Source organism: Colobus angolensis, unplaced genomic scaffold, assembly GCF_000951035.1.
Source record: "Colobus angolensis palliatus isolate OR3802 unplaced genomic scaffold, Cang.pa_1.0 Scaffold57, whole genome shotgun sequence".
NCBI lineage: Eukaryota > Metazoa > Chordata > Mammalia > Primates > Cercopithecidae > Colobus > Colobus angolensis.
Window position 1 is genome coordinate 5,694,416 of NW_012119265.1, and position 6,115 is coordinate 5,700,530.

At 32.4% G+C, this 6,115-nt stretch overlaps 1 long non-coding RNA gene across 1 annotated transcript; it reads left to right on the forward strand.

Moving 5' to 3' along the window:
* The first annotated feature begins 1,511 nt into the window (after window positions 1-1,511).
* LOC105526015 lies at window positions 1,512-5,753 on the forward strand. Its single transcript, XR_001004006.1, has 2 exons — window positions 1,512-1,572; window positions 1,614-5,753. It is a non-coding gene; the product is annotated as an uncharacterized LOC105526015 (long non-coding RNA).
* The last annotated feature ends 362 nt before the right edge of the window (window positions 5,754-6,115 follow it).

The window sequence follows — 6,115 nt, forward strand, 5'->3', positions numbered from 1 at the left end:
TTAAGGTCAGTCCTACTCATAAACTCATTTTCTGCAAAGCATTATCATGGCATAAGGTTCTATGTTCAAAATTATCCCAAGTAACAAAGAAAAAAGAATAACTGCCTGACCAGGACTTTAACTTGTTATTCTAGCTTAATCATAGATAATCAGCAGTGAAAACTTTCCTTTAGAAAGAAGAAAATATCATTCCCTGTAAGTTATTTGATCTCTCTTAAACTCAAATAAAGCTTAACATTTCACTTATGTTGATAAGTTAATGGTAACGGAGCCATTTGGAATCTTGATTGTATAAATGTTTACCAAATACACTAAGGTAAGCAAGAGGCATTTATCTAGTGAGTAGGCAAAGATTTAATATAATAATCCCCTAGGCAAAAGTTTATAAGCAGTTAGAAAAATCAGTGAATCTTCTATTTGACATTTCTAGAAACCGGAGGAAAATCTAGGGTGTCCTGGAAAAGTGATGAGGTGTTGGGGAACCTGATGCCATCTGTTGCCATTCCATTCTAACATAGTGCTACAGAACTGAACCAACTTAGGTTTTCATCCCATTGAGATCAGCTGGGCACACTGTGATGCTTTTGATTTTGTCTAGAAACCTGTCACTTCAGGATAATTTCTGAAGACAAAGTCTGTTTCCCGTTTGGTAGGTGACCTGTTTAATGTTTTCCCTGTGTCTGGGAACTCCTTAGTGTAATTAGCGACCTTTGAACTCCACAACTAATCCTGAGCTATTTTGTATTCCTTACTCATCTTTAAGGCTGGACCTTTCTTTTCTTCAGAGTCCGCTGCCACAATTAAAGAAGAAACAGCTGCATTTCAAAGGGATTCCGATTCCAGAAGCTTAATCGTGATTGACATGTTCTTATTCTAAGCTATAAGACACTCTAAGAGTCCTTTCTTGGGTTAAAACTTCAATCATTTTCTAAAAAATTATCTCACTATGGATTTTATTCATTTTCTTTGATAACTATTCTTTGCATTTTTTAACTTGAAAGATGCTTTGCGTTTGCAGTGAATATGAGCAACTACTTCCAGTGAAAGATTTGGATAGTGTCAGACCTTCTCTAGATGCAAAATTGCTAAATTCCCTTTTAGTGCCAAAATATGATTATGAAATCTGATGTCTATCACATAGGTAGTTATTCTTCAATAAATTCAAAAGGTTAAAAAAAAAGTGTTAAATTTTTTAGAATGAACTCCAGAAAAGATGGTTCATGATTTTGTAAACTCTTCTCCGTTTTTTACTAAACAATATTTTAAAAACTTTTTAAAGCCAGCAATATAGTACTCAGGCAATACATCCTTAGAGTAGTGACATTTTTATTTTTTTTTTTTACTTTTTAAGTAATTGATTCAAATGTCAAGTTTGAAGTAGTCTTGTCAGGAATTCCGATGACAATTATTTGTTTAAAAATATTTTTTGTATTAAACATTAGTCTATCCCATAAAATAGTTTCATTTTTTCACACCAATTCAGTATTTCTACTGGCTAAAAATTATGGTGTTTTTATACATTGTATGATTTAAGATCTTTCAAGGCAGACATTTATACTTTTTCTGCTTTTTGTTGTAGTATTTTATTCTGCTTTTTCTGCTTTTTGTTGTAGTATTTTTCTGCTTTTTGTTGTAGTATTTCAAAATATTTCATAGACATTGATAGACTCCTACACTACCCCTAGGAGCTAGGTAGGTGGAATTATCATCCAGGACTTCTGTAGGGACTGCTGCCACAACAGAATGGTTGTTCCTAAGACAAAGGTCAAAAAAAGGGGTGTTAATAAACAGTCCTCAGGTTTAAGGGACTTTTTTAGGATTACATCTTAAATTCCAACAAATCAGATTTAGGAGTTACTGAAAGTGAAATTGATCCATCCCTCATCCAAACTTTGCAATACTTTCCTGTTCTGACATCATTTAGATAGTTAGCTGTATTATCAGATTAGAAACCATTGTACCAGGCTGCTGAAAGGAAAAGGAGGCAAAAAGCTAAACATGGGATGAATTCTGAACCTTTTAACCTGGCTGAAGTACGTTGGTCCCTGTTATGCAAATACCTTCAATCCTCTGCTAAGTTCAGTGGAAATAATTTTCTTGAATGACAGGTTTATTCAGCAAGGATTCAGTTGGTGATTAATCCCCCTTTGATCTAGGGTATTTCACTTAACTACCAGTTACCTCGTTCTGACAAAGTGCAACTGAGATTAGGGAGATCACTAGAACACTACCAGGGTGTGCGTTTATTCTCTATAACCTTTTAAAGCAAGGGCCAAGAATGCAATTTATTTTCAGTATTTGAAGATGTAAAGTCCTGTCTGCTAAGTTAGAAAGTCAATTGAATACCAAATGAAGTTTATTTCTTACGTAATAGAACAAACATTTCTTTTTGCTTTGCCTAACAATGATATTAGGAAACATAGGCTTTGAAGAAAGAAGAAACAAAGACTACATTCTAAGTATTACTTCTGGTTTTGTTTCATGCACTAGAGTATATACTTACTGGCCCTGAGACAACCCAAAAATCAAAGCAGTGGCTACAACTTAAGCTGAGAAAATGCTTCTGTTTCATTAAGCTGCATGGTTTCTTCTCACCTTTCCCCCTACCACCACCACCACCACCATTAGAAAATGTCATACTGTGTGGTAAAGAAATCCAGTTGAGGAAAATGTGTTGTAGTACACGGTTATCCACCTTAAGACTAATGATTTTGAAGCTTTGTTAACTATTTCTTTTCTTGAGGCAAAGGAGCTTCTTATGTTTCCGTTATAAGAATAATTGCATTCATTTTCAGAACGCTTTTTTTCAAAAAAAAAGTGACAACATTACCAAAATACTCGAGTAATTAAATTTTTTCTGCCTGCCTTTCTCTCAGTTATGTGAGTACCTCTTCTTCCATAATTTTAAATTTTGAAATATTACATGGAATTTTGCACAGTATTTTGAGAAAAAAATTTAAGATAATGTTTCATGCTAGGTTTCTCAATTTGCTGTTTAAAACTGTTTCAATAGTAATGTCAATCTTTATCTTGTAAGATAAATCAGAGGATTTATTCCTCCAGTATATTTTAAGACCTTTAAAAAAAAAGTATAGTGATTTGTTACAAAATATGTTTTTAAAGATTAGATTTTGATTGATGATTGAATTATAAGCAAAGCATTTTAATGCTTAGCAATTACTATTGTAGTAGCATTTTACAAGACAAGTGATGTATTTAGACTATTATACTTTTTTTTGGCTCAGACTTTTTGCGATCTAATTTATAAATTGAAACAATGACTCAAAGAAGTGCATATCTAACTTATGTTTGTGCCAAGCCAGCCTCCTCTAGTTTCAATTTAATAACTAGTTTCAAAATATATTTTGATAGCAAGTTCCTAAACCACAGCAAAATTGCGGATCAGGAAAAATATAAGATACAGTATTCTATAAAGATAGAGGGTAGGTTCCCATTGGCTATGTTGCTAAGAAACTAGTGTTTTTAATCATTACACTCCGTGCAATTATATTTATTCAATAAAACAGGATATATTTTGAAATTGACCATCATAGAATATGTATATATACACACAACATACATATACAAGTATATGGATTTATGTAAATATATACAACACTAGTGTGTCTGACTTGGTGGGTTTCCCTGTGAAACATGTCGGTATCATGTAAGATGAAGAATATTTTAAGGTCAAATATTCAAATATCTTTCCTCCAAACACAGTATTAGTTAATAGTAATGAAAGGATTCATTAAACTGAATATGAGTTTAATAAACTCATGAGGTCCTTGGTGATGGAAACAAAGTGATTAAAACTCTTACGACCTGAAGTCTTTCCAACTAGCCTCCAACTTTCCTCACCAGCTGTTTTATGGATATAACATTAGTGTTTGTGTATAGCCTGGAACAATACAAGGCTGTACCTGTATCACTAGTTTCTTGCCTTATAAGCAGGATACTGCAAGGGCTGGTTGATTTTTCTAATGCCCTGGCCAATCTGCATAGTTGACATCAGTGTAATGTTAATGTGTGATGCACAAGCATTTACAGATGGACAAATACTCCACACTAAAAACCACCTGCTGAATTTTTTTTTCCAGTAGGATGTGAAAATTTGCATTTCTAATCTGTCAGACATTAAATTCAAAACTGCATGTTTCCTTTAAATGGCCTCTTTTAAATATTTTATGTTTATAAATTTTGTTATAATGAAAAAAATTTAAATTAGTTATTCCTCTTAAATTTTTACTTTTTCCTTCAAGGGACTTGGGTGCCCTCTGCAGGTTATAAAGAGATAATTAGTGACTATCTTTTAAAACCCTGTGATTTTTCTCTTTCATACACAAAGCCTGCTTACACCTAATTTCAAAGAAAGTGTGAGCTAATTTATTTATGTTAACTCTTATTAATTTGCCAGTGGTTGAAGTTGGAGTTTCTTTTCTCCACTACTTTTATAGGTGTGTTTAGTGTGAAGAATGTGATACCATTGAACTTCCAGACTACTTAGCTGGAGCTCTTTAAATGTTGGAACTGTAGTAACACACATTCCCTCACAGAAGGGAGATTGGGAAAATAGCTATTTTGAAATTTATTGCAAATGTAGGGAATAGCTTGTTTCCCATTACGTTTTTAGAATATTACACATTTGGAGTAAGCCTTGCTTTTTCAACAGTTGTCATGTAAAATTACATGAAAGAAAATAATTTGAAAATTACACAAGATTTCTCTTTCTTGATCTTGTTGATGATGATGATTGTGTTCTAGCTCAAAAAGCAGACCTTCACAGAATTTCTTATTTTTTAAAAAAGTGAGTACTAAACAGATAATGCGTAGGTACTGCCCATTGCAGACATAGGTCTACTAAACTAGAAAGAGTATTTGAAAAGCAAAAGGCAAAGGTTTCCTCACCATCCTGTGGAAGTACATGAGTTACTCATTTCAGTACACCTATACTTTCTCAACAGGTGTAGCAGATTTGTTTCTGAAGGACATAGGAGTTCATTTTTTATATGAAACTGTAGAACTGGAGTGGTAATGGCACTTCTGATTCAATTAACTTACTTGGTGAAGCTGCCAGGGAAGCTAAATATGATGAGAACAAGAAGAATGACTGGATCAAATTAATATAAACAGATCTTTTTGCAAGCAACATAATGATTCTGATCATCAACCTTGAAAAGTAAATTAGAACAAGCAAATTGCTGTTGAAAAATTCTTTCAGCACTCTGCTGTTGCTACTCAGCTAGTCATAGCTCAGCCAGAGGGAAGGAAAAAATGCACTCAGTTTTGCATTAACAAAGGAAACATTATTAAAGTGAATGTTTACATTGTGTTTATTGAAGTGTTGAAAGAATATTTGTTGCATCTTCAAGCAACCTGCTGCTCTCCAGACTTACAGTGCATGAGTGATAATAAAAATGAGTCAGTCACTTGTACATTTTAGAAAATAAATAACTTTTAACATAATATTTCTCAACTACGTTAGTTCAAAATATTTAAGTGCCAAATTTAATGTTACCTTCTCTGCTAAAGATTTTTGTCTCCAGGAAATATATTCCATTAAAAAAAAAAGAAAGAAAAGAAACTCTCTATTTATTTATTTGAATATACCTTCCAGTTACTTCCAGATGCTTTATGTAACTTTCCTCCCAGAAGCTACAATACATAAGAAATAATAAGCTGAAAATAATCAAAAAATGAAAATAATTGTGAAAATACTGAAATGAGTATGTAATATATGCATTGGAGTAATACCAGTTGATTATTGTGATAACTTTTGAGAGCTACAGTTATTTTGAACTACCTCATAAAGACTACATTGAGAATGAAAAAGTCATTGAACAATAGGTGTACCAATTTGACCTTTAAAAGTTCAATCTTTATTATATGCGTTGATAAGTGGGAAAGTTAATAATTAAAAATTTAGAAAGAATTTTAGCCTTTACCTTTTTCAAATGAACTATATAAATCACTCTTACACTTTAGAAATTGAAATACAGTATTTAACAGGGATTAAAATGTTTTGCTTGGTCTCTTAGTGTTACTGAATACAAGTTTAGTATTCTGTAATCCCTTATGGATTGGCTGATTTTTGAATAACTATTTTCTTAGATTT